This window comes from Anguilla rostrata, chromosome 13 (assembly GCF_018555375.3).
Source record: "Anguilla rostrata isolate EN2019 chromosome 13, ASM1855537v3, whole genome shotgun sequence".
Classification (NCBI taxonomy): Eukaryota; Metazoa; Chordata; class Actinopteri; order Anguilliformes; family Anguillidae; genus Anguilla; species Anguilla rostrata.
Window position 1 is genome coordinate 41,598,268 of NC_057945.1, and position 8,096 is coordinate 41,606,363.

Consider the following 8,096-nt stretch of genomic DNA (forward strand, 5'->3'; position numbering starts at 1 on the left):
CTCTACTGCTACTAATGCATCCCATTCAGCAGAAACCAGCAGGAAAGAGGCCAAAAATGTCTGATCTTTGGTGTGTTTTCCTCTTGGGAGGAGTGAGTTGGCCGGAGTGTAGCACAGTGGGTAAGGAACTAGACTTGTAACCGAAAGGTCGCAGGTTCGATTCCCGGGTAAGGACACTGCCGTTGTACCCTTGAGCAAGGTACTTAACCTGCATTGCTTCAGTATATATCCAGCTGTATAAATGGATGCAATGTAAAATGCTATGTAAAAAAAAAAAGTTGTGTAAGTCGCTCTGGATAAGAGCGTCTGCTAAATGCCTGTAATGTAATGTAATGAGTTACCCTCTCTGGGGCATTGCTGTTCTGCCCCAGCAGGACGGGGGTTCCCAGCAGGCAGTGGGACAGCCGAAAGCTGTCCTTTTTTGTGAGGTCCAGTTACCTGGTCCTTTAGCTCTAGCAGGGCCTGGTTGATCACTGGCCCTCTAATGAGTGCAGGGACCAGGCAGGGCAGGACCAGGTCTGCCCGGGTAGTCTCACGCTTTTAGATTCAGGCCGAAAACCGCGGGGAACAAGGTGGCCCTGTCCACACGGTGGAAACTCAGAGGGGCATCTGGGGGGGGGGGGGCGGTATTTCAGTTTGAGTCTAATTGCCCTGGAGAGTGAGGTGATTCAGTTAATCCTGTTAGAGGGTGAGGTCTACGCTGGACAGGTGTAGCGAGCACCTGTTTCGATATTAGAGCGGGATTTTGCACCCCTGTTATTTATCCCGGCTTCTTCTCGCTTTCTTCTGTGGAAAGGCACGGTGGAGATGGCCTTTCTGCAGACTCTGTATCGTAGAGGTGAAGGAGAGACATGGGCTCTCTGAGGACAGACTGAGGCACATCCAGTACAGGATACAGTACAGACAGCTCACAGGAGCAACCCAAGCAAAACCAAAACCCTCACCACACTGATCCATGAGCAGCCTGTCTGCTGACTTCATCTGCAGGTACCTGTGGGGGGGGGGGGGGGCATATGCAAGGGAGCAGAAAGCGGCTGCCCCCCCGCTCCCCCCCCCACCCCACACACGACTGGCCTCAGATAAAGCGGATTAATGCTGAGGCTCTGACTGGGGCCTGAGGCCTGATTAGGCTGGGGTCCCACGCTCTTCCCTCCTTTCAGCACTTGAAACCGCCGGGGGGGGGGGGGGTCAGTGGGAACCCAGCTCTCCTGTTATCTGGGGCAGTAGGCCTGGGGTGGGGGGGGCTGGGGGTGGAGCTGAAACGTGCCTGGGTTAGCCGGGCGGGGGATTAGCAGGCCAACGCAGGGCCTCAGATGTAAAAAAAAGAACTCCAGCCAGGATCAAAACGGCCGCTGCAGCAGACCTGAGTCTCCTGACCTCCCTGGGAAAAGCCAGCAGGCCTACCAGCCCAGAGGAGCCTGACTTCTGTTCGGCCGGTAATCTTGCACACCTCACATGATCAGAATACAGGATCAGCTGGATTAGGAGATTTGGCGTCTGTGCCCAGACAGAGGTCAGACGGCGGGGTCTGGGGAGGTGGAGGAAGCGACTCACGTTTGGTCCACCTGTATATGTGGAATGGAGTGAGCAGCAGGTGTGTGGCCCATCGGTGCATTGTCATGGTGACATCGGAACGTTGATGAGCTGAGGAAGCAACCAGCCAACCAGCAGACAAGCTGCAGGACCACAGCTGTCCTTCCAGCCAATCAGCAGGCAAGCTTCAGGACCATGGCTGTCCTTCATGAGATGATGGGCCTACATGGCAGTGTGTCCAGGGAGCCCGTACAGCTGTCATTGTGTATTCAGACCCCATACAGTCCCCATACAGTCCCCATACAGACCCCATACAGACCCCATACAGACCCCATTCAGACCCCATACAGACCCCATACAGGCTGTAGCCTGCTTTTCACAGCACATTTCATTTCCAGGTCTTTTTCCCCCTAAATGGGAATGCACTACAAAAAGATGAATGAGGCCTTATTGTTGATTTCCTCAGCATGTTCTCTCACTCTTAATTTGCTCTGTGAAATTAAATTGCACGCTTGAAGCATTCCCAACAGAAAATCATTGACAGGTACATCTGCACAACCCCTGTGGGAGGATTATGTTATGGACTGGACCTGTTTGACCTGCATCATTGATTTGTGTTTCATTCATTTTGTACAGAGTATCAGATGATAGGGCCTCACTGGGTTTACGGGTCCTTGTGCAGACTGAGAGACTTAGTTTTTACAGTATCAGATCGCAGGGACAGGGTGACAGTCCTGTTTGGGACAGGGTGACAGTCCAGTTTGGGACAGGGTGGCAGTCCTGTTTGGGACAGGGTGACAGTCCTGTTTGGGACAGAGTGGCAGTCCAGTTTTGGCACCCCGCCTTTCTCCATGTCTCTGTGTGCGACAACTGGGGCACTTTGCGCACAGGGAGTCCAGGGGGCCCCCGTGTGAAATTAGGGCAGCTCTTCCAGCCCACTGGGTCGCCCCGAGAACTGGCACCCCAAAAGCAGGTCAGGAGCAAGCCTGTCCCAGAAGCCAGCGCTTGCTGCTGGGAAATGGGGAGCGTGCGTGGACCCAGCCGCACGATGCCCTACTAACCTGGAGACCAGCTCACTCGTGTGAGTCCACATCTCCATTGTATTCCGATTGAAAGTTTATAGAGCAGACATGGGGAATACATAATCAGGAAATATGAACATTTGGACAAGGCCTTTTAATAATTCCAAAAGTCCTTTTTAACCCCCATACTAATGTCCCGGTTGAACTACGAGTCTCTTTTTATGAAACCAAACACATACGACCCACACATATCTGTACAGAAACACAGAAACACTCATTCGGTGTCTCTTTTTATCTGAAGTCTTTGGATGTGAAACCTGTTCTCCTAAGGCACGGTCTAAAATGATTCTCCTCAACACAGGAATCAGAAAAACTAATATTTTCATTAAATCTGGGTTAGTTCTCAGACCTCGGGATCAGTTATCAGCTGCTTGCTCTGCAATTACCATTTAACATGTATGTCTGAAATTAAGTAGAGGTTTTCTCATCTGACCATAAATGACCCAGATCAGGTGGATATTTATGTGCTTGTGCAGCCCAATGTTCTCACTGAAATGCATCTCCTCTCTCCGCTCATAGTGTTTTCCTGGTTGCCAGATCAGCAGACGGATCATTATAGATAATGGCAGCTTTATGCTGGGGTAAGTGAGTAAGTGGGTAAGTGGGCCAGTGCTTTATTCCACCTGCCCACATCACTTAGACTCCAGGGCTGGGGGCAAACGCGGATCTTTGGCCTGGAAAATAACCCCTCCCCTGCCCCCCGGGAGAGCCAGGTTGCCAGGAGATGATGTGCAGGTTCAGGATGAGCCAGGTGTGGTAGGGGGGGATGTTAAAAATGGGATCCTGTGACCTGGCAACCCATCCTGTGTTTGGCACCAGATGGAAATTTGGCTCATTTGGGATTTCATTCCCTAAGGCCCTGTGTACAGGATGTGGCCCCTGAGCTCTTTAGTGGCCTAAACACATGACACGTTCATGTGACTCACACCACAGCACCCAGAGTTTAAATGGGTTTAAATAACTGCTTTTAAGGAGAGGGGGGTTTCCAGGGGGGGCTGGGGGGGAGGGGGGCCGGAGGGGGGGTTAACCTGTAGGGCGCATGTTGCTGTTCTGGGAGAAGAGTGTGTTATTGTTTGTTGTGCTCACCTGATTTATGGAGGAATATTGTAGTGATGAGATGAAATGTTTTGGACATTTCAAATTTTCTGCAAAGAAAATACCTTTATAAAAAAGAAAATAGCTCCATCAATAAATATGGAAATAAATCATGTAATTAAATATGTCATAAAATTTTTGTTTTGGAAAAAACCCACAACTTCAAAACAGCATCTCTGCATACAAACAAACAGCTATCATCACAGAGCGTGACCCATCCCTACCATGTTGATCTGTAAGGGTCAGAACACAGGGGTCCTGCCACCTCTTGTGAAATCAGCTCTGCTGAGAGAGAGGCTTGTGTAGCGGGGTCCAGCAGCGCTAGAATGCTTCCTCTGTTCCACCCACAGCAGTCTGGGATTCCTGCCCGCCCGTCACGGGAACATATCATATCTGCCTGCGCATGTCATGGCTGTGCGACTGTGTCCAGCTGCTGCTTCCAGTGACAAATGAGCAATGTGAGAGTCGGGGTTTGGGTCTTGTGAATGCAGAGTACTCAGTAACAGGGCTATTAATACCACACATGCACAGACCTGTTTCCCAGGCCAGCCGCCCTGCGCCTCCCTGCACCACCCTGCGCCATCCTGCTCCTCCCTGTGCTGTCCTGCTCCTCCCTGTGCCGTCCTGCTCCAAAGCAGAAATAATTTGACTGTGGCCTTAGAATTTCAACACAAAGTGAAGCTTTCCCTGCCCTGGTTTCCCCGCCCCCTGCTGTCTGGCTGGGAGGGTTCCACATGATGATGTCACAATGGGCCTGGTTGGTTGCCGTGGCTTTGGGTCTGTACAGGATGCAGTGTTGCTACAGGAGGATGAGTGCAAGCACGTACATCCCCTAAAGTAAAGGATGCAAAGGATGTCTCACCTGTTGGGTTGCAAAAAAAGAGGTTGTTTTGCGGGATGGCCCAGATGGATTGTGGGACGGTAGAGCCCATTTCCCCTCTTACCCTGTGACCACCGCAGAGCAGCGGCTGTGGCTCTGGATTCTCACACGGTCACGCTGTTCTGTCTCCCGGCTGCTTGTGTGGATGCTCTGAAACAGGCTCATTCTCTCAAGCCAATGGGAACCTCTGACTTCACGCTGATTTTACGCTGATATACATCGTACAAGTGGCTTTTTGTGCATCTAAGTTTGTTTGCAAGGTGCACTTACTATTTTTGTTTAACAGTATCTTTCATAAGCAACAGAAATTTTCACATATAGATACATTTTACAGGCAAAATGGAAGCTAATTCCAGCACATAAAAAGATGAATACATTTCCATGCAGAATTTATGTTCCACACAGAATTAATTATGAGGACAGGGATGATGGCAAAATGCAGGAAAATGAATGAGTAACAGAATGGCTGGGTCACAGGTGTGTGGGTGGGAACGGTGGGCTGGGTCACAGGTGTGTGGGTGGGAATGGTGGGCTGGGTCACAGGTGTGTGGGTGGGAACGGTGGGCTGGGTCACAGGTGTGTGGATGGGAATGGTGGGCTGGGTCACAGGTGTGTGGGTGGGAACGGTGGGCTGGGTCACAGGTGTGTGGATGGGAACGGTGGGCTGGGTCACAGGTGTGTGGGTGGGAATGGTGGGCTGGGTCACAGGTGTGTGGGTGGGAATGGTGGGCTGGGTCACAGGTGTGTGGGTGGGAATGGTGGGCTGGGTCACAGGTGTGTGGATGGGAATGGTGGGCCGGGTCACAGAAAAAAAGCCTAGTGTGCTCTTCCAGGAGACCAATGGGAGTCGAGCCTCAGGTCACATGACCGGCAGCACCAGGGTGAGGTAGGAGGGAGAGGTGCAACGGGTTCACTCAGGCCTTGGGACTGTCTCACTGATGTGCCAGGTCTATAACAGGCCCAGCCTGTTATAGACTCAGCCCAGCCTGTTAGCACTTCCTGTCTGCATGCAGGACAGACGCTGAGCAGGGAGACTTCCTGTTCATGTGCAGGACAGACACTGAGCAGGGAGACTTCCTGTTTGCATGCAGGATGGAGGCTGAGCAGGGAGACTTCCTGTTCATGTGCAGGACAGACACTGAGCAGGGAGACTTCCTGTTCATGTGCAGGACAGACGCTGAGCAGGGAGACTTCCTGTCCACATGCAGGACAGACACTGAGCAGGGAGACTTCCTGTCCACATGCAGGACAGACACTGAGCAGGGAGACTTCCTGTTCATGTGCAGGACAGACGCTGAGCAGGGAGACTTCCTGTCCACATGCAGGACAGACACTGAGCAGGGAGACTTCCTGTCCACATGCAGGACTGACGCTGAGCAGGGAGACTTCCTGTCCACATGCAGGACAGACACTGAGCAGGGAGACTTCCTGTTCATGTGCAGGACAGACACTGAGCAGGGAGACTTCCTGTCCACATGCAGGACAGACACTGAGCAGGGAGACTTCCTGTCCACATGCAGGACAGACACTGAGCAGGGAGACTTCCTGTTCATGTGCAGGACAGACGCTGAGCAGGGAGACTTCCTGTCCACATGTAGGACAGACACGGCAATGGGACACAGTGTGAAAAGCTGAGGTATGTAGGGTGGGCCCCCTTGTGGCCCCCCCTCCCAGTTTTCCTTCGTTCATGCCCTCAGGCTTGTGCTCTATGACAAGGCCATGCCACCCCCCCCCCCCCCACCCATTCCGTACACAGTGTACTTAGTGCCATCCACACACAGGTGAGAGGTGAGGGGAAAACTGAAATTCTGCTGACTCAGCGCATGCTACACAGTCTGTCAGAACAGCTGCAGGCTTTATATACAGTGTGTTTACGTGTGTGTGTGTGTAGGTATGTGTGTGCGTGTGTATGTGTGTGTGTGTGTGTGTGTATTTGTGTGTGTTGTGTGTGTGTGTGTGTGTTTGTGTGTTTAGCTGTGTATGTGTGTGTGTGTGTGTTTAGCTGTGTATGTGTGTATGTGTGTGAGTGTGTGTTTAGGTGTGTGTGTGTGTGTTTAGCTGTGTATGTGTGTGTCCATGTTTAGATGTGTGTGTGTGTGTGTGTGTGTGTTTAGCTGTGTGTGTGTGTGAGTGTGTGTTTAGATGTGTGTGTGTGTGTGTGTGTGTGAGTGTGTGTTTAGGTGTGTGTGTGTTTAGCTGTGTATGTGTGTGTCCATGTTTAGCTGTGTGTGTGTGTGAGTGTGTGTTTAGATGTGTGTGTGTGTGTGTGTGTTTAGCTGTGTATGTGTGTGTGCATGTTTAGATGTGCACACACGGAGTGTGCACAGTGGGTAAGGAACTGGGCTTGTAACCGAAAGGTCGCAGGTTCGATTCCCGGGTAGGGCACTGCCGTTGTACCCTTAAGCTAGGTACTTAACCGAAATTGCTTCAGTATATATCCAGCTGTATAAATGGATACAATGTAAAAATGCTATGTAAAAAGTTGTGTAAGTCGCTCTGGATAAGATGTAATGCCTGTAATGTAATGTGCATGTTCCTTTGTTTTGGGATTGGGGGGGTTGGGGGGGGGTGTCTTCAGGACCTCCCTGCGTAACCCCAGACTATCCTGGCCCACGGGGGTGCACAGAAACTCCTCCAAGCGTGTGGGCCCCAGGTGGCCACAAGCCCTCCAGGTCAGCTGTGATCACCTGCTTTTTCTTCAGGTAGCTCACCTTGTGTGTTCCTCTGCCAGGACTACAGCCGGGAGACATTCACTTTTACTATGGGAAAAATGCAGGCTTTACGAATGAATGCAACAATCTTAAAATTTTATCCTTAGATATATGTTATAGGATTCATTCAAAAGCTCATACCTTTTTGACAAAATTTACAATAGAAGTATCTAAGGTATTAGATACTCAGTAAACTCAGATATTCAGTAAATAATAAAAATAGTGATAAAAAGACTGGGAAAAGTCACTTTAAGAAAACAAGTTGCCTGCTCTTTCACCACATAGATGTTTGATCAAAGTGTTAAACTCTGTGATTGTGCGGTGGTCTGTTCCACCGTATCCTGCCGAGGGAAAGTGCCAGTACTTTCACTATAAAAACAATCACCTCCAGTTAATCTATCTTACTGAACTACTTTTGGACAGATACCAGCTACCAGGAAGAGACATTCTTTCATGTATCCCAACACTAATCTTAGTTTTGCAGTGGAGAGTGAAAGTGTCTTGATTTGAGAACAATTTTTTTTTTTTTTTTAAATTAAGGAGGACAGGATTTCTGTGTTTTATGGCAGTTATTATGACAGGGATACCCGTATAACCGCTTAACAGACAGGAAGTCAAATAAAGCTCTCTAGTGGCAGTTAGTAGATTCATCTAATAATTGAGGTTTAAGATGTCCTGAAATTTGGAATTAGTGTGTCTCACATTGTCTCACTCTGGTAAGTAAAGATCTCATAGCACTTCAGAATAGTCCAGGTGTTAATCTGTGTCCTGGTCAAATTCTCACAAAACAGGCTC